The sequence below is a fragment of the Tenrec ecaudatus genome, chromosome X (genome assembly GCF_050624435.1).
Source record: "Tenrec ecaudatus isolate mTenEca1 chromosome X, mTenEca1.hap1, whole genome shotgun sequence".
NCBI classification, from domain to species: Eukaryota; Metazoa; Chordata; class Mammalia; order Afrosoricida; family Tenrecidae; genus Tenrec; species Tenrec ecaudatus.
The window spans coordinates 121,870,244-121,897,624 of record NC_134548.1 but is presented as its reverse complement, the minus strand read 5'-3'; the positions used below and the strand labels follow the sequence as shown (position 1 = coordinate 121,897,624).

General features: G+C 42.2%; 1 protein-coding gene and 1 pseudogene across 4 annotated transcripts in view; both read left to right on the top strand.

Annotated features, from left to right (window-relative positions):
* MID2 (midline 2) overlaps positions 1–27,381 on the top strand; it is a 133,315-nt gene that overhangs the window by 66,505 nt on the left and 39,429 nt on the right. The window lies entirely within an intron of this gene.
* LOC142434724 (low molecular weight phosphotyrosine protein phosphatase pseudogene) lies at positions 25,812–26,278 on the top strand (annotated as a pseudogene).

Here is a 27,381-nt window from a genome sequence, read left to right as displayed (position 1 = left end):
ACTAGATAATTTGGCAGCTGGATGGGTGTATTAATCAAGGAAAGAGATGCTAGTGGGTATAACTAGTAACCGCATAGAACAATATACATGGAAAACGAGTTTATATAAAATTTATTTTTAAACACTCAAACTGACTTTTAACCTATTTTTAAAAACTCAATTCCGACTCACAGCAAGCCTATAGAACAGAATAGAATTGGCCCTGTCGATTTCTGAGTCTGGAAGTGTTTCGGGGAGCAGACAGCTTCATCTTTTCTCCCACCAGAGCAATGTGCTGGCTCCGTAAAATCATAGGACTGGATAGATAATTCATTGGATGTGGGGCCTGAGGAAGAGTGAAATTAAAGATGAGTTGCTGAATGGCTGGTGTACTAGTCACTCATTTGGGGGAAATATTAACCTGTGGTCATGGAGTTCATTCTGACTCATAAGGACTCTATATAGGGTTTCTGAGGCTGTAAAGCTTTATATGAACCGAAAACCTCTTCTATCTCCCACAGAGTTGCTGCTGGGAATGAACTATCATCCTTGCAGTTAGCAGGCCAATACTTACCCATCAGCATGAACAGGTCTTTTGGGGATTATTAGGGAAGCACATATTGAATGGAAAGAAGTAGGAAAGAGGTGAGCTTAGTTTTGAAACCACTCAGTTTCGGGTAACTGTGGTTATGCAAATGAAAATGTCCAGTAAGTGGTGTGTGGAGGGTGTGTGCCTGTGTGTACCCACGCACACAAACACACACGTCTGAGTCTCAAAAGAGTGATTTAGGGTGGAGATAAAGATAAATGAGGTAAATTGGCATAAGAATCTTTCCAAGTTAATGAAATTATTCTAAAATTGGATTGTGGTAATGGTCACACAATTCTGTAAATTGAATAAAAATCAAAGAATTGTTCGCTTCAAACAGACCCCAAGAAAACTCTTTAACAAAATAAGCAAGGCATTGGAGTTGATTCGTAGCAACCCAATAGCAGGGCATAGTAGAATTACCCCCATCGGGTTCCTAAAGATGTGACTCTTTACAGACGCAGCCTGTCACTCTTCACCCATGGAGCAGCATGCGGGTTTCATTTGCCGACCATTTGACCAGCAGCCGAGTGCTTTAACCACTGGGCCAACAGGGCAGTGTATATGGGTATTCGTGATCAAGGTTTTAGAAATGGGTGAGATCACCTACAACTGAGTATTACAGGACTCTTCCGAACATGAGCATCAAAGGTACAGGGTGGGGACCTGGAGTACCCAGAAGGAAAGGTAGGAGGATTTGTGTTGTCAAAGCCAAGAGAAGAGACTGTTTCCAGAAGTAAATGGATGTGTGTGTGTGTGTGTATGTGTGTGAGAGAGAGAGAGAGAGAGAGAGAGAGAGAGAGAGAGAGAGAGAGAGAGAGAGAGAGAGAGAGAGAGAGAGAGAATGAGAATGAGGACTACAAATGAGCAGCAGCAGAAACCTTCCAGAGCACAGGGGCGGGGAACTTCCACCACTTCTTTGTAGTAGGAGTGATAGAGAAGATAGGTGAGTATGCAGATAGACTTGTTTGTTGGTTTGTTTGAAAGATTTTTAAGGGAATTTTCTCAGATGAAGTCCGATTTCTCTGTGAAGAATCAAATGAAATCATGTGCTGTGATCTTACTGTGCGTGAGAAGAAAGATGCTAAGGTTGAAGCTTTGAGGACTGTAGAAAAGACTTGAATGAACTACTGTGGAGACATGGACAGAAATAGAAAGAGCCAGATAGGAAAAGTGGAAAGCATTGAAAACCTGGTTGAAAACAGACACCACAAAATGAAAGGAAAATCAATTTCTGCATGTGTGGTCAGAATGTAAAACCAAACCAAACTCACTGCCTTCGAGTTGATGTGATTCATAGAGACCCTATAGGATGGGATAGAACTGCTCCTGTGAGTTTCTGAGACTGTAGAAAGCCACGGTAGTGGTTTTGAACTGCTGACCTTGTCATTAGCAACCCAATAAGTAACCACTACACCACCAGGTTAGGATATAAGACACAATTAAAATAAAAGAATGAATTAAATAGCTGAAGGGAGAGGATGTTGATTGAACTGAGAAGAGGGGATTAACTTTTTATCTGTCACATGTTTTGCAATCTATACACACAAACACACACACACACACACACACCCCAGTTTATAATTTTCTTCCTGGGTTTTGGTTTTACTGGCTCAAGGGGAGAAGATTGCTTATGTTGCTACACTTTCTTTTTATATATATTTTTCTGCCTCGCCGCCCTCCCCCTCTTTTTATATTTTAATTGATTTTAATTTTACATTTAAGTCTTGAATATATCTGAAATTTATTTTAGAAGTTAGGGTTTAGAAGTTTATTTTAGGATATGGAGTTTTGTTTCCTTCCATCGAGATAGCTATATATTAAAGGCCATTTATTAAGAATGAAAGCAAGAGCAATCCTTTTGTTATTGACTGAATTCTGCGCCTTTGCTATGTATCAGGTTTCCAGATGTACATTAATCTATTCTAGAATCTACTTGAGCCATAACGGTTACAAATTGGGCTGTGATCTGAAAGGTCAGCAGATCAAAATCACCAGAAAGACAGAGCTCTCTATTCCTATAAAGCGTTCCAGTCTCAGAAACTCATGGGGCAAGCTCTATCCTGCCCTATAGGGTCACTATGAGCTTGCATTGACTCAATGGCAGTGAGTTTAGTTTAGTATTTTTTTTTAACAATTTATTGGGGCTGATACAATTCTTTTCACAGTTCATACATATACATACATCAATTGTATAAAGCACATCTGTACAGTCTTTGCCCTAATCATTTTTTTCTCCTCTTTTCTTCTTTTACATTTTATTAGGGACTCCAACAACTCTTACCACAATCCATACATATACATACATCAATTGTATAAAGCACACCCATACATTCCCTGTCCCAATCATTCTCAAGGCATTTGCTCTTCACTTAAGCCCCTTGCATCAGGTTCTCTTTCCCCCCCCCTCCCTCCCTTTCCCCCCCCCTCATATGCCCTTGGTAATTTATACCTCGTTATTTTGTCATATCTTGCCCTATTCGGGGTCTCCCTTCCCCCCTTCTCTGCTGTCCCTCTCCCAGGGAAGAGGTCACATGTGGCTCCTTGTAATCAGTTCCCCCTTTCCAACCCACTCACCCTCCACTCTCCCAGCATCGTCCCTCACGCCCTTGGTCCTGGAGGTATCATCCACCCTGGATTCCCTGTATCTCCAACCCTCATATGTACCAGTGCACAGCCTCTGTCCTATCCAGCCCTGCAAGGTAGAATTCGGATCATGGTAGTTGGGGGGAGGAAGCATCCAGGATCTGGGGGAAAGCTGTGTTCTTCATCGATACTACCTCACACCCTAATTAACCCATCTCCTCTCCTAAGCCCCTCTATGAGGGGATCTCCATTGGCCGACACTTGGGCCTTGGGTCTCCACTCTGCACTTCCCCCTTCATTTAATATAATATATATATACACATACATATATACATATACACATAAATACACATACATACACACACATATCTTTTTTTTTTTTTGCATGATGCCTTATATCTGGTCCCTTGGGCACCTCGTGATCGCACTGGCCGGTGTGATTCTTCCATGTGGGCTTATTTGTTTCTGAGCGAGATGGCCGCTTGTTCACCTTCAAGCCTTTAAGACCCCAGACACTATCTCTTTTGATAGCCGGGCACCATCAGCTTTCTTCACCACATTTGCTTGTGCACCCATTTGTCTTCAGCGATCCTATCATGGAGGTGTGCAGTCAATGATATGATTTTTTGTTCTTTGATGCCTGGTAACTGATCCCTTTGGGACCACTCGATCACACAGGCTGCTGTGTTCTTCCATGTGGACTTTGTTGCTTCTGAGCTAGATGGCCGCTTGTTTATCTTCAAGCCTTTAAGACCCCAGTCACTATCTCTTTTGATAGCCGGGCACCATCAGCTTTCTTCACCACATTTACTTGTTCACCCATTTTGGCTCCAGCTGTTGTGTCGGGAGAGTGAGCATCATAGAGTTCCAATTTAATAAAAGAAGGTATTCATGCATAGAGGGAGTGTTTGAGTAGAGGCCCAAGGTCCTTCCGCCACCTTAATACTTGACCTATAAATATAGACACAAAGATCTATTTCCCCAACCTCCTATATATATTTGCATGTACATGTCTTTGTCTAGACCTCCATGAATGCCCTTTGACTCCTAGCTCTTTCCTCCATCTCCCTTGACCTTCCTCCTGCCCTACTACCATGCTTCATTGCCACCTGGGCTAGAGTATACCTCTTCTCTAAGCAACCTTACCCTTGATCATTTCCCACCAGGCCTGCCACTCCCCCTTCTCTACCCTTTGGGATCCCATGTTTTTCCCTTGTCCCTGGGTTTGTTAACACCACTTCCTTACCCCCCCCTACCCCCCACCCCAAGTCCCCCCGGAACTGTCGGTCCCGTTGTTTTTCATCCAGATAGTTCATCCAGCCTGTCCTATTCAGACAGACCTGTGGAGTCACTAACATGCACGAAAACTAGACAGAGGAACACAAAGCAACAGTATACAACCAGACAACAAAACAACCAAAACAAACCACTGACAAAGAACAGAACAAAACAGTTCACAAGAGAAAAGCTTGTAGTTAGTTCAGGGATCTTTGCTGGCCCTTAGGAGCGTTTTCCAGTCCAGTCTGTTGGGGCACCACGCCCTGGCCCCAAAGTCCACTTTCAGCATTCCCTGGGGACCTTGCCACTCCATTCCCTTGCTGTTCCGCTGCACTCCCCCAGTGCATTGCCTCGGTGTGGTGGGATCAGGTCAGGTGCAATTCCCACACTGTGTCTCCGGTGCTGTCCCCTGTATCGCCCTTAGTCACTGAGGGGCATCATGTCTCATAGTAGGGCCAGCCATGTTGTTCTCTCTGTGGACTGGCTGCTCTGCTCAGGAACATCATCATCACGGCCTGGTGGGCCAGGCTGTGCTCCACTCTCTCCTCCTGCCCCTTCATCTGCTCCCGTGTGCTCTCATCAAATATGTCCATCTCCCATAGCTGCAGGGTCAATGTCGTCCTTTGGAACAAGTTCTTTTCGGGGGAGGGGCAGGAATCCACTTAATTTATGGTGCTGGGGCCTGCCTCCCAGACCTCTCCACCGGTTCCCTCCTCCACGCCGGGATATTGCATTCACACCTTGCGACACTGGGTTGAAGTCTGGTCCCACTTTCCCTGTGGAGATATAAACCATACCCTCCCCTTGGGTGGATTAATCCCCCATTTCTGTCATGCTGATTGTACTTACCTCAGAGGACTCATGTTGTACCTGTCCCTTTGGGACTGGCTTACCTCGCTTAGCATAATTCCTTCCAGCTCTTCCCATGAAATAACGTGTTTCATGTGCTCATCGGTGCTTTTTAGTGCTGCATAATACTCCATTGTGTGTATGTGCCAAAGTTTGCTGATCCACTCGTCTATCGATGGAAACTTAGGCTGTTTCCAAGTCTTTGCTATTGTGAATTGTGCCGCAATAAACATTGGAGCGCATATGACTGGTCGTGTTTTATTTGCTGCTTCAACCGGGTATATGCCCAGTAGAGGGATGGCTGGGTCGTAAGGTAGATCAATTTCCATTTTCTTTAGGTATCGCCAGATTGCTTTCCACAGTGTCTGTACAAATCTGCACGACCACCAGCAGTGGAGGAGGGTTCCTATTTCACCACAGCCCCTCCAACACTTGTTGCTCTCTGATTTACTGATCTGGGCTAGCCTCAGGGGTGTTAGGTGGTATCTCATGGTTGTTTTGATTTGCATTTCTCTTATGGCAAGGGACTTCGAGCACTTTCTCATATATTTATTGGCCATATTGATCTCCTCTCTAGTGAAAGTTCTTCTCATTTCTTTTGCCCACTTCCTTAGGGGGTTAACTGTTTTCCTCTTTTTGCAGGTCATGATGGTGTTGTAGATTTTAGTAATGAGCCCTTTGTCTGACGTGTCATTACTAAAAATCTTCTCCCAGTCTGTGGGTTGCCTTGTCACCCTCTTGGCAAAGTCTTTCGAGGTGCACAGGTGTTTTATTCTTATTAGATCCCATTTGTCGATTTCCAGATCGCCTGTGTGTGTCCCCTTCCCTGTTGCAGTGAGCCTATGTGCTCCCTGGGCCAGTGCTCTGAGATTAGTCCCGATTCCCTCCTTAATGGTCCTGATGGTTTGGGGTTTGACTTCTAGATCTGTGATCCACCTTGAGTGTATTCTTGTGCATGGGGTGAGGTAGGCGTCTTGTTTCAACTTTCTACATGTGGATATCCATTGTTTCCAGCACCACTTATTAAAGAGGGCATCTGCTTCCCACTTGACGTTTTTGGGACCCTTGTCGAAGATCAGTTGTCTATATGCTGATGATTTTACTCCTGGGCTTTCTATTCTTTTCCACTGGTCTGAGTGTCTATCATTGTGCCAGTACCATGCTGTTTTGACCACTGTAGCTGTGTAGTAGGCATTAAAATCAGGCAGGGCGAGTCCTCCAATTGTGTCCTTCTTCTTGAGGAGTTCTCTGCTAATTCTGGGTTTCTTCCCTCTCCATATGAAGTTGGTGGTCAGTTTTTCCAATTCTTTGAAGAAGGTTGATGGTAATTGGATTGGTATAGCATTGAACTTGTAGAGTGCTTTAGGAAGAACTGTCATCTTTACTATGTTCAGCCTACCTAACCATGGGCAGGGGAGCTTCATCCATTTGTGAAGGTCACTTTTGGTTTCCTGTAATAGGGTTTTATAATTATGCTTATATAGGTCTTTAGTATTTTTTGTTAAGTATATTCCTAGGTATTTCAGTTTGTTCTTGGCTACTGTGAAGGGTACTTCCCTCTTAATCGCCTCTTCCATGGCCCTGTCCGATGTGTATAGAAACCCTACCGACTTCTGTTTATTGATCTTGTATCCTGCTACCCTTCCGTATTCCTCTATTGCTGTAAGTATTCCAACTGTGGAGTTTTGGGGGTCTTCAATGTATAGGATCATGTCATCTGCAAATAACGATAGTTTCACCTCCTCCTCTCCCAACTGGATCCCTTTGATGTCCTTCCGCTGTCTTATGTTGTTAGCCAGGACCTCCAAAACGATATTGAATAGAAGAGGGGACAGGGGGCATCCTTGTCTTGTACCCTTTTTCAGTGGTATTGTTCTTGTCTTTTCTCCATTGACTATGATGTTGGCTGTTGGTCTTTCATAGATAGCTTGTATGAGCTTGAGGAACTTACCTTCCAATCCTATCTTCATGAGTGTTTTGATTAGGAATGGATGCTGGATGTTGTCAAATGCTTTTTCTGCATCTATGGATATTATCATATGGTTTTTATCCTTTTTCTTCTCGATGTGGTGTATGATATTGATGGATTTTCGGATGTTAAACCATCCCTGCATCGCTGGGATGAATCCTACTTGGTCGTGGTGAATGATATGTTTGATGTTCCTTTGTATTCTATTGGCCAATATTTTGTTAAGGATTTTTCCATCTATGTTCATTAGAGATATTGGTCTATAATTCTCTACACTTGTGGGGTCTTTTCCCTGTTTGGGTATCAAAGTAATGCTGGCTTCGTAAAATGAGTTTGGGAGCTTGCCGTTCTTTTCTATGTTCTGGAATACTTTGTGGAGGATCGGTGTCAGCTCTTCCCTGAATGTTTGGTAAAATTCTGCTGTGTAGCCATCTGGCCCTGGGGCCTTTTTCCTTGGTAGGTTTTTGATGACACTCTCTATTTCTTCCTTTGCTATGGGTTTGTTGAGGTTCTTGATCTCTGTCTCAGATAATCTAGGGATAGATTGTTTTTCTAAATATTTATCCATGTCTTCCAGGTTTCTGAATTCATTAGAATACAAACCTTCATAGTACTTTGTGATTATCCTTTTTATCTCATTGGGGGTCTGTTGTTATTGCCCCCGATTCATCCCTCATCCTGGCTATTGATGATTGTTCCTTTCTATCTTTGGTAAGCTTTGCCAGGGGAGTGTCAATTTTATTAATTCGTTCATAAAACCAGCTTCTAGTTGCGTTAATCCTTTGCATTGTTCTTTTGTCTTCCCACTGGTTTAACTCCGCCCTGATTTTTATTATTTCTTTTCTCTTGCTATTGGAGGGGTAGTTCTGTTGACTCTGTTCTAGTTGTTGGAGGTTTTGTGTTAACATATCTGTCATACGCCTTTCTTCTTTTTTCATGTATGCATTCAGTGATATCAAGCTACCTCTGATAACTGCCTTTGCAGTGTCCCATAAGTTTTGATATGTTGTATGCTCGTTCTCATTAGTTTCTAGAAATTTCCTGATATCCTCTCTGATCTGGACCTTAACCCATTCATGTCGCAGGAGATCGTTGTTTATTCTCCAATTGGTGGCCCTTGCTTTTCTGGGTGCCCTTCTATTAATCTCCAGCTTTATGGCATGGTGGTCTGAGAAAGACGTCTGGATAATATCTATGTGTTTGAATTTACTCAGGCTGGCCTTGTGCCCCAGCATGTGATCTATTCTTGAGAAAGATCCATGTGGATTGGAGAAGAATGTGAAACCTTTTGCTTTTGGATGAAAGGCTCTATAGATGTCTATCAGGCCCTGTTGCCTAATTACATTGTTTAGCTCTCTGGCCTCTTTGCTGAGCTTCTTTCCCTGTGACCTGTCTTTCTCTGATAGTGGAGTGTTGAAGTCCCCCACTATTATTGTTGTTTCCGTGATTTCTTCTGTCATTTTTTTAATAGTTTGTTTGACGAAATTTGCCGCACCATTATTAGGTGCGTAAATATTCAGTATGCTTATTGCTTCCTGGTTTACTGAGCCTTTGAGCATTATGTAATGTCCCTCTTTGTCTCTTTTTATGTTTTGGATCTTGAGATCCATTTTGTCGGAGATTAAGATAGCCACTCCTGCCTTCTTGGAGTTACCATTTGCTTGGTAAACTTTCTGCCAGCCCTTTATTCTCAGTATATGCTTGTCTGCTTGCTTAAGGTGTGTCTCTTGCAGGCAGCAGATTGATGGGTTATGTTTTCTAATCCAATCCTCCAGCCTCTTTCTTTTAACATATGAATTGAGCCCATTTGTATTCAAAGTGATTATTACAATCTCTGGCTTCATGGTTAACATATTCTGTTTTGTGTTTTGGGTCTTTGCCTATCTTCCTTCATATCAGTGTACTGCGTTTGAGTGGAGGGTTTCTATCCTGTCCTCTTTTCCATCTGAGACCGTGTTGTCCTGGTACGTGTTGCTGGCATGTTGGCTTCTAGATGGAGATGGGCTATATGGTGGTCTCCTGGTGGTTCTAGTTGGAGCTTGATCTTCTGGCCATAGTGAGTCAGCCAGTATGTTCTGCAGGGTCGGGTGACTTGCAGTATATTTTTTGAGTTCTTCCTTGTCCTGGAAGACCCTTATCTTACCCTCTATCTTAATGGATAACTTGGCAGGGTATAGGATTCAGACTCTTACTATTCAGCTACCTGGTCGCCAATCTCGCTTTGTTTGGAGGAGCTCTCAGAGTATGCGGGTGTCCCTGTCGGCCATCTTGGTTCCTCTTAATCAGTTTAGTATTTTTTAAAACTCTGTCTCATTGACCTAATTTGCTATTCTTATGCCAGTATCATATTATTTTGATTCCAATAGCTTTCTAATGGGCATTTTTATTATGGTCAAAATATTTAATTAGCCATTTTAATAATCTGAGGTGTAGGGTCTAGTGGCACTCATTATATTTGGTATGTTGTACTGCCACCTTCACTATTCGTTTCGAAAAGGATTGTATCACCCCACACAGAAACTCAGTACCTCTTAATAAATAACATCCCCTTGTTTCCCAGGCCCTGATAACCCTAAATCTTTTGCATCTATGCATTTGCCTTTACTAGAAATTTCCTTGGCATATGATTGCATAATGCTCATTTGTTTTGGTCTGGCTTATTTCAAAGCTCGCCCATGGCATGGGTTCATCTGTGTATCTATTTCTTCATTTCTTTTTATGGTTGAATAATACTTCTTTGTATGTAAGTACAGAGTAGAACTGCCACTGTAGGTTTCTGAAACTATAAACCTTATTTTGAACAACTGATCTTGAGGTTAGCAACCTGACATGTAACCTAGTACGCCGGTAAGCCACCAAGGTCGTTATGAATAGAAATTGGCTCGATGATAGTGAGAAACTGTATGTACTACATCTTGCTTAACAATTAAACTATTGATGGATATTTGGGTTATTTACACCTTTTGCTATAGTCAATATTGGTGTGCAACATAATTTTATAAGTTTTGGCATTTAAAAAAATTTCTCCCTACTTTTGGACATTTAGTTCTCCATATGAATATAAAATAACTATTCCCTTATGTAATATACTAATTTTGGATTGTGCTTATCACTGTATAACAATCATAAATTAATTTGGGGAAGAAATATATGTTCATGGTGCTAGATCTTCCCATCCAGAAACAAGGAGTTTCTCTGCATTTCTTCAGGATTTATTTCAGGATATTCTTTTAAATATTTTATTGTTTTCTTCAAATAGCTACAGTACCATTTTTGGTTGCTGTTAATTAAATCCTAGACACTTTATAACCTTCTCCGTTTCCAATTTTAAAAGACATGCAAGGACACTAAAATTTTTAGATGTTCTTATATAATCATCTTAACCAAAATAATAATTTAAATTATTTTTAAACTATTGTCCCTGATTTATCTGAGATACTTATATCTCATTTTTACTAATATTTATACCAATTCTTTCAAAACACTATTGAAAATAGTGGTGATAAACAGACATCCTTATGTTGTTCATAAACTCATTGGAAAGGATCTTAGCATTTCACCATTTGGTAAATTTGCTATGTTCCTTTTTTTCCAATAATTTTATTGATTTAAAGTTCACATATCATATACTTCAATAGTTAAGTTGCTTTAAAAAAGATATACATCGTCACCCTCCTGTATTCATTATTTGCTCAATTCCCCTCAGGCTCCCCAACCATCCCTGATAAGCTATTACATCAGTAATTGTCTCTATACAGCTGCTCTTTCTGTGCTTCATAAACTAGGAAACAGAACAGAAACAATAAAAAGCAAAAACAAAACAGGTAAAAAAAGGAAGAAAGAAAAGATCACCAGCGATATTAAAATAAGCCAGAGAGAAAATTTCTTTCTTGGAATGAGAAAGATTTCAAGCTAGAGCAAATTCAGGATATATTAAGAGGGAGGTCAACTGACCAGTTTCCATCTTATACTGTAGTTCCCTCCACTATCAGCAAGTGTTCAGTTATCATCCCTGCCAGATAGTAAAGCTGTTTGTGTCCCTCGACGGTGGCTACAGGGCATCTACCAGAGGCTGGATTCGCATAAGTACTCTGCAAGTGGATTTGGGGCTCCCACTGTCCCCCGTAGCTTTCTATAAATTGGGTGTTCACATTTTTAAAAAATTTTAACAATTTATTAGGGGCTCATACAATTCTTATCACAGTTCATACATATACATACATCAATTGTATAAAGCACATCTGTACAGTCTTTGCCCTAATCATTTTTTTCTCCTCTTTTCTTTTTTTACATTTTATTAGGGACCCATACAACTCTTATCACCATCCATATATACATGCATCAATTGTATAAAGCACATCCATACATTCCCTGCCCCAATCATTCTCAAGGCATTTGCTCTCCACTTAAGCCCCTTGCATCAGGTCCTCTTTTTTTTCCCCTCCCTCCCCTTTCCCCCCTCCCTCATGTGCCCTTGGTAATTTATACCTCGTTATTTTGTCATATCTTGCCCTATCCGGAGTCTCCCTTCCCCCCTTCTCTGCTGTCCCTCTCCCAGGGAAGAGGTCACATGTGGATCCTTGTAATCAGTTCCCCCTTTCCAACCCACTCACCCTCCACTCTCCCAGCATCGCCCTCACACCCTTGGTCCTGAAGGTATCATCCACCCTGGATTCCCTGTACCTCCAGCCCTCATATGTACCAGTGTACAGCCTCTGTCCTATCCAGTCCTGCAAGGTAGACCTTGCAGGGTGTTCACATTTTATGCTCTCATTCCTTTCCCTTCATCGTATTTGGATTTTGTTACTTGCCATCTTTGGATCATACAGGCTAGTGTACTTCTTTGATGTGGGCTTAGGTGATGCCTTACTTAGATGGCTGCTTGTTTAAATACAAGACTGTAAGACCTCAGACACTATTCCAATTGATAGCCAGGCACCATCTGCTTTCTTCACACGTTGCTGTAGCATCCATTATTTTCAGTAATCGCTTCATGAAGGCGAGTACAGAAAAAGGCCATGTCATTTTCTTTGATAAATAGCTTTTATGCTCTTAAAAGTTTCTTATTTACAGATTTCATTAGGATTGATTGTCAAATGGTGTTTAGAATACTTTTAAAAATCATTTTATTGAGGGCTCATACAATTTCTATCACAATCCATACATACATCCCTTGTGTCAAGAACATATGTACTTTTGTTGCCGTCATCATTCTCAAAACATTTGCCTTCTACTTGAGCCCTTAATGTCTGCTGCTCATTTTCCCCATCCCTCCTCAACCCCCCTATCTCATGAACCCTTCATCATTCATAAAATATTATTATTTTGTCATATATTACACTGTCTGACGTCTCCCCCTGCCTTCTTCTCTGCTGTCCACCCCCCAGGGAGGAGGCTATACGTAGATTCTTGTCATCAGTTCCCCCTTTCTACCCCACATTCTCTCCACCCTCCAGGCATCGCCACTCTCACCACTAGTCCTGAAGGAGTCATCTGTCCTGGATTCCCTGTGTTTCCAGTTGCTATCTGTACCTATGTACATCCTCTGGTCTAGCCATATTTGTAAGGTAGAATTGGGATCATGATAGTGGGTGGGAGGAACATTTAGGAACTAGAGGAAAGTTATATGTTTCATTGTTGCTACCCTGACTGGCTCATCTCCTCCCCACAACCCTTCAGTAAGGGGTGTCCAGTTGGCTACCAATGAATGGGCTTTGAGTCTCCACTCTGCACTCACCCACATTTTCAATTATATGCTTTTTTGTTCCCTGATGCTTGATACCTGATCCCTTCGATAGCTCATGGTCACATAGGCTGGTGTGTTTCTTCCATGTGGGCTTTGTTGCTTCTGAACTAGATGGCCACTTGTTTATCTTTGAGCCTTTAAGACACCAAATGCTATATCTTTTGATAGCTGGGCACCATCAGCTTTCTTCACCACATTTGCTTATGCACACATTTGTGTTCAGTGATCGTATTAGGGAGGTGGGTACCCACTGATATGATTTTTAGTTCTTTGATGTCTGATAACTGGTCCCTTGTATACCTCGTGGTCAGCCAAGCTGGTGTGCATCTTCCATGTGGGCTTTGATGCTTCTTAGCTATTTTAGAAGGTATAAACAACCCTGTATGTTGGTATGGGAGAAACCTTTCTACTCCCAGAAAGATTTACAGCTTTGAAAATCCACAGGAGCACTTTTACTCCACCCTGTAGTTTCACTGTGAGTTGGAATCAACTTGATAATAGTGAGTTACAGGATATGCTGGTACACAGTAGCCCCGGTGAAACAGGGGGCAAAAGTGTGGAATCAGTAACTGAATGGTGAACAGTTCAAAACCCACTAACTGCTCTGTATGAGACCCACCCCCCCAAAAAATTTCCAAACCAGACTGAGTGCTATTGAACCAATTCTGACTCAAAGAGACCCTGTAGGGCAGAATAGAACTACCTCTATGGGTTTCTGAGACTGTAACTATTTACAGGAGTAGAAAGGCACATCGGTCTCCTGTGGCGCATTGGGTGCATAGCTCAACGTGTAACCCACTACAGCACTAGGGAGCCTTTGCCCTATGGGAGAAGGATTAGGCAGTCTGCTTTAGTAAAGTAGCCTTACAGAACAGTTATACAGAGCAATTCCATTCCATCCTACAGAGTCTATGAATCAGAATCAACCCATTTGCACTGGGTTTATATCGGGATATTTTCTAATGTTGAGTCATACGTTTATTCCTATAATCAACCTTGTTTGGTTATATTTTATAATTTCGCTGCCCTGTTGTGCTTCATTTTCTATTTCATTTTGAGGTTTTCTGTGTATGTTCAAAAGCAGAATCACCTACAAGTACCGTTGTCCTTGAAACATTCAGTAATCTTTCATAGGTTTTTTTGTATTGTGGTTATACGGTGTTGTTATTAGGTGCCATCAAGTCGGCGCTACCTCATAGTAAGTATATCTGGTATCTCTTTAATCTTTTTCTGTAGTCTTCAACAGTTTAAGAGGCCCTGGGAGCACTGGATAGCTAACCAAAAGGCCAACACTTCAAACCCACCAGTTACTCTGAGGAAGAAAGAGAAGACTGTCCGCTCCTGGAAAGTCTTGGGATCCTAAAGGGGCAGTTTTACTCTGTCATTATGAGTTGAGATCGACTTGATGGCACTGGAGTGGGGTAGCAGTTCGAGTAGCATGAGAATGAGCAGCTTTTAAGGGATATGTGGAACTGCGCTCAAAAACCATCTGGACATACAGAGTGAAATAAGTTAAATTGTAGCTCTGTCATCTCCTGTCTAATCTCACCAGGGTTTGTTTTTTTGAGTTTATGTTTCCTCTTGGGTAAAATTAGGTAATATTTGCTAGGTTGCACATCACATTCTTATATAATTACTATAATGTCATCTCTCTAGGGTATGTCAGAGCTGGCTCTCACTCTCTTGCTAATTATGCACATTTCTTCCCAGTTTGGGGTTCAGTGCCTATACATTTACAGCTCAAACCCCACCATCATAGGAATCTTAACACCATGGAAATCAGCAAGTACTCTAAGTTGAGGCTTTTATTCACGTATTTATCTGGTCAGCCAACTGGCAAACATTGATGAGCACACGATATAGTAGCTATAATTGGGATTATATTTCATTTTCCCTTGTTATTATAGTTTTAGGATTGCTTTGCCTTCTTGTCCCTTAAATCAGGATCTCCAAAAGAACCAGGTGTTTTGTTTTATTTTTTCATTTTAATTTACCTTTTATGATCGTTTTATTTCATGAGCTTTCACATTTAAAAGAATTCACTCTCTTCTTACTTTTATTTTATTTTCTTGAATTGATATATTTTGAATTTCTCAAGTTGAATGACATTTGTTCAATTTTTATGCATTTTCTTTGTAGAGCTTAAAGTGTGGCTGATTGATTTTGGCATCAAGTCATTATTTCTGATAAAATTGTGATTTAATTTTTGATTTCCACTTTGGTTCCAAGTTGCTTTGTAATATGTTTCTCATTTGCCAAGTAGTTAAGGCTTTGGGCTTCATCTTGGTATTTTAATCTTTTTTTAAAATCGTTTTATTGGGGGCTCGTGCAGCTCTTATCACAATCGCTACACACATCCATTGTGTCAAGCACATATGTACATATGTTGCCATCATTATTTTCAAAGCATTTTCTTTCTACTTGAGCCATTGGTATCAGCTCCTCATTTTCCCCCTCCCTCCCCCACCCTCCATCCCTAATGAACCCTTGGTAATTTATAGAGTCATTTTTTTTCATGTCCTACACTGGTCGATGTCTCCCTTCATCCAATTTTCTGTTGTCCATCCCCCAGGGAGGGGGTTATATGTGGATCATTGTGATCGACTCCCCCTATCTCCCCCCACTTTCCCCTTACCCTCCTGCTATCACTGCTCTCATTATTGGTCCTGAAGGTTTGATCTGTCATGCATTCCCTGTGCTGTGAGCTTTTATCTGTACCAGTGTACATGTTCTGGTCTAGCTGGATTTGTAAGGTAGAATTGGAGTCAGAATAGTGGGGAATCAGGGGAAGACGCATTAAAGAACTAGAGGAAAGTTGTATGTTTAGTTAGTGCTATATTGCACCCTGACTGGCTCGTCTCTTCCTTGTGACCCTTCTGTATGGGGATGTCCGATTGTCTACAGGCAGGCTTTGGGTCTTCACTCTGCACTCCCCCTCATTCACATTGATATGATTTTTTGTTCTGGGTCTTTGATGCCGGATACCTGATCCCATCAACACCTCATGATCACACAGGCTGGGGTGCTTCCTCCATGTGGACTTGGCTGCTTCTCAGCTAGATAGCCGGTTGTTTATCTTCAAGCCTTTAAGACCCCAGACACTATATCTTTTGATGGCTGGATACAATCAGCTTTTTTCACCACATTTTCTTATGCACCCATTTTGTCTTCAGCAATCAAGTTGGAAAGGTGAGCATCACAGAATGTCAGGTTATTAGAACAAAGTGTTCTTGTGTTGAGGGAGTACTTGGTATTCTAATCTTACTTCACTAGATCATGTTCACAGAAAGTAGACAATGAAATCCAAACTTTAAGGAGGAAGCCCAGTCTTTCTCCTGCAGAGCTGCTGGTGGTTTTGAATTGCCAACTGTACGGATCACAGCCCAACATGTAACTACTAAACTACCAGGGCTCCCACCAAAAACGTACAAAGGAGCAAATGGGATTTTCTTGTGTGCTGTTGCAGAATCCAACTGAAACCAACAGCTTATAACTTCTGGCTATTGCCCTAATGGAAAAAAATATAGCATGCCAGATAGTGGCTGAGGATCAGTAGCTCCCACAGGGTTCAAATCTCACAAAATTGACAGGTGTGACTTCATCCAGTTTAGACCTGCTGCTATTAGAGATAAGTCTCTTGATTCTTTGGGCCTTGGATGGCTTTCTTCGATATAAAAAGAGGCGAGAGAACTCAGAAAGAATAAGCAAGTAAAGCTTCGTAATGGCACAGTGGTTTAACCTTCTAGCTGCAATGGACAGAAAGTCATACGTCAGCACTTCTACTTTGTCCTTAATAGGTTATCTATGAGTCAGAAGCTACACCATGGCTCTTAAAAACACCACCAGCTCCTCCGTGGTCTTAAAAGGCACTCTGTTAGCATAATGGTTAAGCCCAGTTCAAACCCACCAGCAGCCTCCCTATAGGGTTGCTATGAGTCAGAATCCACCTAGTGGCAAAGGGTTTGGTTTTGGTGTTTGTATTGATCTTGGTTTGCTCTACAATTCCTGCCAATCTCCCCCTCAACTTCCTTTGCTGTCTTTGCTCTGTCCACTGATAAACTTTTTTTTACTTTCAAAACTTGCTTTCTGCAACATTACAATTCATAATGTGTAGATGAAAGAAAACCACTAGATAGGGATCTGCATTTTTGTGCAGGACATACTTTCTTGAAGATAAGTTAACACATCAATAATAAGGATGTAGTAGGTGCACACAGTGGCTGCAACAATGGCCTTAAACACAGGAACAATGGTGAGGATAGTGTGAGACGGCATGGTGTTGTCCATAGGATTGCTATGAGTCAGAACTGACTCGGCGGCACCTAACAACAGTGTGTGCTTAATACTTATCGACTAGTCGTTTCTTTCACTATGAAATAATAATATACACAGTTTCTGGGTTACTAATGATCTCAGTTCCTAAATGTGCCTTTAAGTCAAATATGTAGTACGTTAGAGCAGATACATATGATTCTTGTTTAGCCTTGTTTTTGGTTGAGAACTGAGCTTCTAACCACAAGGCCAGCAATTTGAACCCACCAACTGAAAAAGGATCCCTAGTGTTATAATAAGTTACGCACTCCAAACCTCTCTGTGGTTCTTTGGGAGAAAGATGAGGCTGTCTGCTCCTGTAAAGAGTTTTTAAAACCCAAAAGACTCTCCTATGGAGTCGCTATGGGTCAGAAATGACTCATTTGCAGTGAGTTTTCATGGGGAAAAAAAGGGCTCTAAGCCTTTCAATGACTTAATAGCTAAACATACAGCAAATGAGGTTATTGTGATGAAAAACTTACTAGGAGTGGGAGCTGTTCCCATTTTTTCCACAGTGAAGGCATATTTGCATCAAAGGTAAAAGGGCAAGTTTGAATTGGGTCGTTGAGGTAGACATTCATAACCTCAGGACTTGCTATACCCTGGAAATAGACTTGGCCTTTGAAAACAAGCACTACGTTTCTCTTCAAAATGTACCTGAGTCAAACAAGTAAATGGGGAAAGTACATTTTTAAATAAAATAGGGGACATTTAAATCAAGAACAAGCGTTCAATGAAAGATATTAAGGAATGATTTTTAGTGATTTTGATTATGAACACCCTCTCTCATTTTCATGAGATATAAAACCAAGCATCTAGGGGGTGAAGAAACACAAGGTCTTGGCCATCCTGTAACAGAGTTTGGCAACAAAAGGGAGGGGTACATGAAACAAAGGTGGCACAATGTGATGGCTGGTGAAGGTGGAGAGGGTTCATGGTGTTTCATTATCTTCTCTAATTTTGCGTATGCTTCGAAATTTCAGGGTTAATTTTTAAAGTAGTACTGGTAACATGTGTCCCCTGCCACCAGTAAAAACACCGTTTATAAATGTATCGAGAACACATTGAGAATATTCACCACCGCTTCAGCCTAATCTTTCAGTGTAGAGCTTACTTTCCGTCAGATCCATATTTAGCAAAGGCTTCTCTCTCCACTTTCAGGAGTAACTCAGTTTTTTCCCATGCCCAATTTATCTTCCTTTTTCTCACCTTCCTTGAAGCTCCCGAGTGAGGGGAATGAGACAACAGGGAACACTCCAGATGTAAAAACTAGCCCATATTGCTATCTCAAGTCAGCCTCTGGGAAATCCCCCACTCGTGGAGGCATCCTTTCTTAGAAAATGTATTGGACTCTGGGGCTAAGGATGCGAGGTTTGAATTCTAAGTAACCATAGACCTGAATTCCTACAGATATTTAGCCCAAAGGAACTGAGCAGTTTAGCTCATGATGCAAATGTGAATGTCTCTACTTTGTAGGTTCTAGCTGAGAATGAGAATGGCGATTTATCCAGATTTATAGAATGGAGGTCATTGCTGAGTAATAATTTAAACCTTTCACTGATTTAAAAAACCCATTTGTGTGTATACAGTTCAAACACTCATTCACACAAGTTAGGCATTCCAGACCCAGGGCAAACATTAATATACAAAAGATTGTGTAGGACTAATAACAATAAGCCATACAGTAGGCTTTGTAAGTATGCAAGCACAAAATAAACCTAACTCATTGCCATCGAGTTGATTGTGACTCACAGTGACCTTATAAGACAGAATAGAATGGCCTCTGTGGATTTCTGAGGCTATTAATGTTGATGGAAGTAGAAAGTGTCATCTTCATCACACAGAGTGGCTGGTGGTTTTAAACTGCCAACCTTGAGGCTTTTTGTGTAAGTATAGGCATAAATTAAAACCTGAATATCTGATTCCCAAGAAAGAAGTCCTTAAATGTTTCCAGACCGAGAGTGCAAGATTGGAGGCCGGGGAAGAAGAAACTCGGTGGTTGTTTGACTTCCATTGTATTTGATTTGGGAACCCAGGACCACAGGGCCTTTATTTGCTGATTGAACTAGAATGGAACCATGGCTATATACTCTCTCTGTAATTTCCCATGATAGCCTTTATTATCTCATTTGAATCTCACACTAACCTGCAAGAAGGTGGTATTGTTTCAATTTGACTAGTCTTAGAGATTGGCTCAGAGATACGAATTGACTTGGCGACAGCCAATCAGGTTGTAAAGGTCAAAGCTGAAGTTCAGGCTCCAAATCCAGTGCTCTTTCCATTCTACTGTTTTGCTTCTAGGAGCCCAGGGGTCTGCAGTAGTTAAAGCGCTTGTGCTTTGAGTCTATGGGGAAAAAAGATGTGGCAGTCTACTTCTGTAAAGATTTATAGCTTTGAAAACCCTATGGGGAAGTTCTTTGCATTTTATAAGCCAGCAAAGTTGGCTCTCTGAGTTGAAATTGACTTGATGGCAGTGGTATTTGGGGATGGTGGGGTGGGACGTGTGCATTTGGCTTTTAAAAAATACTGAGAAAAGTAGAAAGTAGTCAGAGAGGGCAGGTTACTTTGGTGTTTGGATGGAACTTTGATGTTTGGATGGAACAGAACAAATGTTTGGATGGAGCAGAACGAATCTGAATCCTTAAGAGTTGGAAGGCCTCCCTTGTGTAGTACTTCTATTGACTTGCTATCTTAAATGCCTTTGATAATTCCCTTTGCCCCATCTGGACCTCAATTTCCTCATCCACAAAATATGACCAGTAATGCCTGCCCTAGCTTCCAGATCCCTGGTGGTGTCGTGGGTCACTTACTCATTAGTCTGCTAACCATAAGGTCAGTGATTCGAAACTGCCAGCCACTATGACAGAGAAAGATGAGATTTTCAACTCACAGAAAGATTTACAGCCTCAGAAACCCTCAGGGGCAGTTCGATTCTACCTGATAGAGTCGCACGACTTGACAGCATGGAATTCGGTGTGCATTTGAATCTGTCTCACAAGATTTTTTGTGAAGATATTTAGAGAGGGATATCTGATAGCACTTCCTCGGCTAATCCCCAATAATCAGATAGCTACCATCACTATGAAACTGCAATTAATGGCCCCCTTTATTTACAAAACAACCACGGCTACACATTAAGATGGCATTTCCTAGCAGGTTGAGATTCATTTCCTCCTTTGCTTTCTCGTTTCCCTAAAAGCTACTAGATTTCCCAAAGTGCAGATCTGAGCCCTGAGTCACAGGCAGAAAGTAAAGACCCAAGTAAATCCCACCCTCCCACCCCTAGCACCTCACTCCATATTGGCAAATCGAGTTACTAGAAACCATCAAGGGCAGCTCTAGAAGGGAAAAGAGCCCCCTACCCACTGTAGCCTTATTTGGACAAGTGTGGGGAACAAGGGGGACCTACCTGTTTTATCCTAGGGACTGTGGAGAAAGGTATGAGTTCTAGGCACTATTACACATAACACACATGCACACGCACACACATCAGGGCCTTTCATACAAAGCCAGAGCCCACCAGTCTCTCAGGATGAGCCAGTGTGACCTAGGGCTATCTTTGACTCAAGTAATACTTTCCTACTAACACATGCTCTGTTGGTATTTTTGACAACTGCCTCTCATCCTTCCTCATTTAATAGCCACAGGCAGACAAGCAAGGGATTCCTTTCTAAAAAGAGGCGAGATCAGAACTGGGAAGGCACATATTCATCAACACATTAACAAGTATTTTAATGAACCTCCAGGGTATAGAGCTCTACTCTGCCTAGAGCTTGTAGTACAGGGCAGATGGGGTCCTCTCCCTCAGGGAGCGCTGTGGAAGAGATGAAAATGGAATGTAATTGAAAATGATGAGGGCAATAAATGTACAGATGTGCTTTACATAATTGATGTGTGTATGGATTGTGATAAGAGTTGTATGAACCCCTAATAAAATGATAAAAAGAAGAAAATGGAATGTAATTATGGTATCATTTTGTTGCTAGAAAGGGAATGTGTTGGAAATCCTTCTTGCTTACCCACCTATCGGTAGTTCTTCTAAACTCAAGCAAGTATCTTTGGAGCTCTGACCCTGGGGGATTGCGCTGATCATGGGTAATCCAAAAGCAGAAATCAGTGTAATAAGCTACGGCCAGCCAGATTCCCTCCCAATCAAGACTGTGTGATGTCATTGGTGTTTTGTCGGAAATCAGCAGAAGGCCCGCCTGGCATCAGTCATCTTTGCTGAGTGGAGCATCAGTCATCTGTCATCTTCGCTGAGTGGAGGGAGGAGGGGGTGAACTGGCTTCTGGTAGGAAGCGAGTCTTATCTTGACCTTCAGGGGCAGTGCTGATCCTGTGCCCAGTAACGTGGACAGGGAACTCCACTGGAGAATATAGTCGAGGTGCTTATGTGTAGGGAGAAGAGTAAGCAAAAGGACATGGCCATGGTGGGAGCCACCAACTGTGACCCCCTGTCAATATGTCCCAGAAAGCCACACAGATGGAATGAAAAGAAGCATGACGATCAAGCTGGTTCTGCAGAAAACGCCAGAAGATAGAGTGGTTGCAGCAGAGTAGTCACAGCTGCCATCGCATGATCACACGGACAAAATCACTGCCATCGAGTCAGTTCCGCCAAGGCCTGACACTGCCCTCAAGTCACAGCCACTCTATAGGTCAAAGCAGACTTACCCCTGTGGGTTTTGGAGACTGTAGATCTTTCCGTAATAGAAAGCCTGATCTTTCACCCCAGGTGGTTTCGAATGGCCAACATTGCTGTTAGCAGCTTAACGTGTAGCCCACTATGCTACCAGGGCTCTGACCACCAAAACAAAACACACACGCTCTGAGGGAGAAAGATGAGGCTGCCTGCTCCCATAAAGATTTATAATCTTGGAAACCCAATCCTCTCCCACCAAGTCAATTCCAATTCATAGTGGACCCTATAAGACACAACAGAACTGCCCCGGATGAGTTTCTGAGGCTGTAAATCTTGGCCGAAACATATAAGTTCATGGCTCTCTGTTGGAGTGAGGGACTTTGGGGTGGGCAGCCCAGGTGGAAGGCACTCCGCCACCTAGCCAGAACAGACTACGTGACCGTGGGTACATTGGGGAGTTGTGAGAAAAAGGTTATCTGACGGCGACCCTTGGACAGATTGTCTTGGTCAAGATGAAGTTGGGGAGAAAATGCAAGATCTCTAAGGGTATTTCTCTAAGGACAGGAGTGAAAAGATTCCTGGGAGTCCTGGAGTGAGAAGATATCTTTATTGAACCAGAAACCAAAACTGAAAGCGGAAAATAGTTTAAAGCAGGGGGTTTGAAATCAGATATTCCCAGGCTAGCTTCCTGGATCTGCTGCTTAGCAATGACATGCCTGGTCTGGGACTCCAGCCGAAGCCCTTCAGAGGCGTTTCCTTTTATGTAAATGAGGGGCAGTACTAGTACTTACCTTTGTGGGGTTTGAGACATATTTATTCAGTTAAATAAGATAAAGCACCTAATCCATTTTCTGCTATATGACAGGCACCTGAGTACTAGTGGGTGTGTTCTTGCTGTGTTTTGTGTGTTTGTGCAAAGAGTTGCAGTCTCAGAAAATCACAGGGGGGGGTGTGAGTGGGCGGACAGTTCTACTCTGTCCTATAGAGTCGCTATGAGCAGGCATTGACTTGATGGCGTTGAGTTAGGTTTGGGGAGTCTGGTGTGCGACGATTGAGTGAGTGAGTGAGTGAGTGAGTAAAAGTCAGGACACATTACAAAGTTTTGTCATGTCTGCTAATAAAGCCTCAATCCGAAGGCATTCAGCTCAAGTTCCATAGGTTAGCAAACCCACCTTCCCAATTAAGTACCCAGAGGCACCCTACTCTGCAAGTCAGCCTACTGCACAAAAACAATCAGCTTTACTTGCTCTGTGGGTTGGGAAGTTGCGAATACATTCTACTGTAATACACCCTACTGATTACTTCTTTGCTGCTTCTATTAAACTATAACCTTGAAGGCAATGGCCATCATCATGCCATATTCCATTTGGAAACCTGGTTCCTAACTAGTTTCTCTGACTCATCCTCCCTCCTCTGACCAAAATCTATTTTCTACATTGCCATGAACGTGATCTTTCAAAAATACAACCCCACCATGCCATTCCCCTATAAATCATTCAATGGTGTCTCCATTATCTAAGATAAAGGCTCATATTGCCAGGCTCTACATGCTTTTCCTATTAGTTGCTGTCGAGTTGACTCCATCTGATAATTAACTTATGTGTCTTTCAAGGCCATGACATTTTCGAAGCAGTTTGCCAGGTCTGTCTTCCAAGGCACTTCTGGATGGGGGAAAACTGTATCACCCAGGAACACGTACCTCTCGAACCCATCTTTGTTGTTTGTTTCCACCTGCACTTTTCACTTTTGGTCTTTCATTCCACAGAAATTTTAAGGATATTTCTATTTGGGGCCAGGCATTAGGAATACAGTGGTGGACATGGGAGTTGCCCATACAGAACTTAAACTCCTCTTGCCCCCTTTCCTGCTGGCTGACTACTACTTATCCTTTAAAATTCAGAGGTCACAGAACCCTCTTCTAGTAAGCTATCACTAACCTATGTTCCAGCCCCCTACCCCTGCCCACACAATCTGGTACCGATGTTTCTCCTCTCTGTATTCTGAGAATTCTGGGCAGGCTTTCATCAGATGATGAATATGCTTTCATCTAGCGAACAATCTGCCTCCCTACCAATCTCTATCTATCTATCTATCTAGCTATCATCACTTTCTTAGGGTTTAGGAGCCCTAGAGCCATAGTAGGTTATGTATTGGGCTGCTAAACACAAGGTCAGCAGTTCAAAACCACCAGCTACTCTATGGGAGATAGATGAGGCTTTAAACTTTCGTGAAGAGTTAGTCTCAGAAAGCCACAGATGCAATTCTGCCTTGTCCTCTAACGTCAAAATGGATAGGAATGGGATCAGTGACAGTGAGTTTGGTGTTTTGGTTGGCACAGGGCTTGGTACACAGTAGGTGTACCAAGAAACTCAAGAACCTGCAAAAAACCCAAATTCATTGCCATAAAGTTGATTCCTATTCATAGTTACCCCGCATAGGATTTTCAAGACTTCCTAAATCTTTGTGGGAACAGATAGCTTCATCGTTTTCCCAAAGAACAGGTGGTGGGTTTGAATCGCCTACCTTGTTAGCAGTCCAAACTGACAGTGCTGCCTTGAATAAGTAGTGCCCCCTGGTGGCTAATGGTTGTAAATACAATCTTGTATACAGGGTAAGAGTGAGTAAAGCACAACCAAACTCAAAAACCAAACTTGCTGCTGTGGCATCAATGGTGACTCATAGCGACCCCTGTGGGTTTCCTGTAACTGTTTCCAGGAATAGAAAGCCCAGTCTGCCTCCCGTGGAGCTTCTGATGGTTTCGAACTGCTGACCATGCAGAGCACAGACCAACATGTAACCACCACACCGAGGCAAATTATTCTTTCTTAAATATTGGGTAAGGAACAATATGTGGTTTTCCTAGAACCTTAGGCAATTAAAAATATTTTCTAATTGAACAGACACTATTTTTAAAACAACCAAGAAAACCATTTTGAATAATGTGTTAAAAAGAACAACCCTTCACTAATATTGGGTTAATTCTGACTCATAGTGACATCTATATATAGTTTCAGAGACTATAAATTTTTACTAGAGAAGACAGCCTCATTTTTCTCCCATGGATCAGCTGGTGGGTTTGAACTGCTGACATTGTGGTTAGCAGCTCAATGCCGAACCCACAGCACCATTCAAAATAAATATGTGTGCACGTGTGTGTGCGCATGCGTGTGAAATTTGCTTCATGTAATGAAGAAATGTTATATAATATGCAGTTTTTTGTGATACCTTTATTTTAGGGTCGAGACATTCATTCAACAAGTATGTATCGAACACTTCCAGTGTTTCAGGTACTCAGGTATTGAGGATACAGAAGAAACGATGCAAAGCTCTGGAACCTCCAATCACTTGCATTCTGATTAGGAGAAACACACAATAGACAGATACATGCACACTTATATATGGAGATGAGATGTGTTATGGAGAAAAATAAACGAGTAAAAAGTAGGGTATGTGCGTGTTGAGATGACATTTTAGCAAAAGCCTGACACTACTAGTGAGTCCAGTGTGACTCACAGCGATCCTATAGGACAGGGTAGAGCTGGCCATGTGGGTTTCTGAGACTGTAACTCTTATAGGAGTAGAAAGCCGCCATCTTTTTCCCATGGAGTGACAGGTGGTTTTGAACTGCTGACCTTGGGGTTAGCAGTCCATTGTGTAACTCCACTACACCACCAGGGCCCCTTTGCAAAGGCCTGAGAGCATATTGCAACTTTCAGAAAGCTACATAAATGTCAAGTCACCAGACCTGGCTAACCTGTTAAGGGAATTCTTATCTTTGGTGAGGTTCTAAGCCAGTGCTCTGCTTTTAAAAAGAACAGTAGAGAAGGTTCCAGCTGTTGTTGTACATTTCTGTGCATGAGAGAATGGCCGAGCAGGCCCCCAAGTCCGTTCTGTTTGTATGCCTGGGTCACATTGGTCGATCGCCCATTGCAGAGGCAGTTTACAGAAAACTTGTAACCGATCAAAAGCTTTCAGGTAAGTGGAGACCAGACAATGCAGCAACACCCACATGGGAAATAAGAAACCCTCCTACTTGTCGAGGGTGGTCTTGACTCAGCAAGCATGGTCTCCCTGTGAATCACAGATTAGCAGAGAAGATGTTGCCACTTGGGATTGTTTACTATGCAGGGACAAACACAGTCTGAGAGAGCTGACGAGAAAAGGTAATCGAGTTAAAGACAGCAAAGCTGAAATGGAACAGCTTGGAAGCTATGATCCACAAACACAGCTTATCGTTGAAGATTCCTGTTATGGGAATGACCCTGCCTTGGAGACTATGTACCACCAGCAGTGTCGTAGGTGCTGCAAGGCATTTTTGGAGGCCATCTAACGCTGCACCCATTCACTGCTGCTAAGGGCCAACTCTGATGAGGGCCTTCCCCGTGATGTTCTACGTTATCAGTCAGCACCCATGGTCAAGTATAGTCATGTTGGAACCGTGGCTCAATGTCACAGCTACTTCTTCAATTAACGTACTGGTCCTTACCTGAAAAATAATTGTAGATGGAAATCAGTTGTGATTGGCAGAAGAATAATAAAAATAATTTTATTTTAATAAGAAAAAAAAAGAGTAGTACAGGTGAAAGAACCCTGGATGTGGGAAGCCAAAAGAGCGAACCCTCGCCTTGTCCTGTCCTTCATTAATGACACGATTTTGGAGACAGACCTCTCCTTTCTCTCGGCCTCAGATTGCCAACTGGTGAAATCTGAGGGGTTTGAGCAAGATGATTTCCTCAGACTTTTGCAGCTCTAATAATTCTATGATTTAGAGGAGATGAAAAAGCTGTTTCTGGCTCATTTCATGTAGAATTTATAGCTGTGCACATAGCATACCAAGCACATCACCCCAATTATAGCTCCGCCATTGATTCGCTCCTGTTCTACATAGTTGCCTTGTGAGTAAAGAGCAGATGAGAGACAGAGCAACTAACCTTAAGCCTATAAAGGTTTGAAGGTCTGCTCTCTAAGGAGAAAGAGCTTTAAAACCAACACAGAATTGCCACATGACACTAGGCCATTCCTAAACCATGGCTATCGAGTGAGCAAAATGGCCCCTCCCTCTGTTGCCACTATTTTCATTGGTTAGAATCAGGGTACCACAGAAGTTGTATGTGTGTGTGCATATGAAGGACTCCTGGTTGCAGAATGGGATATGTGTTAGGCTGCTAACTCCAAAGTCAGTAGTTCAAAACCACCAACTGCTCCACAGGAGGAAATTGAAGCTCTTTACTACGTAAAGAGTTAAAGTCTCAGAAACCCAAAGTGGCAGTTCTGCTGTGCCCTATAAGGTCACTATGGGTCAGAATAGACTCAATGGCAGTTTAAAAAAAATTAGTCTTATAAGTGACAACTGGAGCCCTGGTGGTGTAGTAGTTGTGCATTGAGCTGAGGTTAGCATGGTTGGCAGTTTGAAACCATCAGCAGCTACTTGGG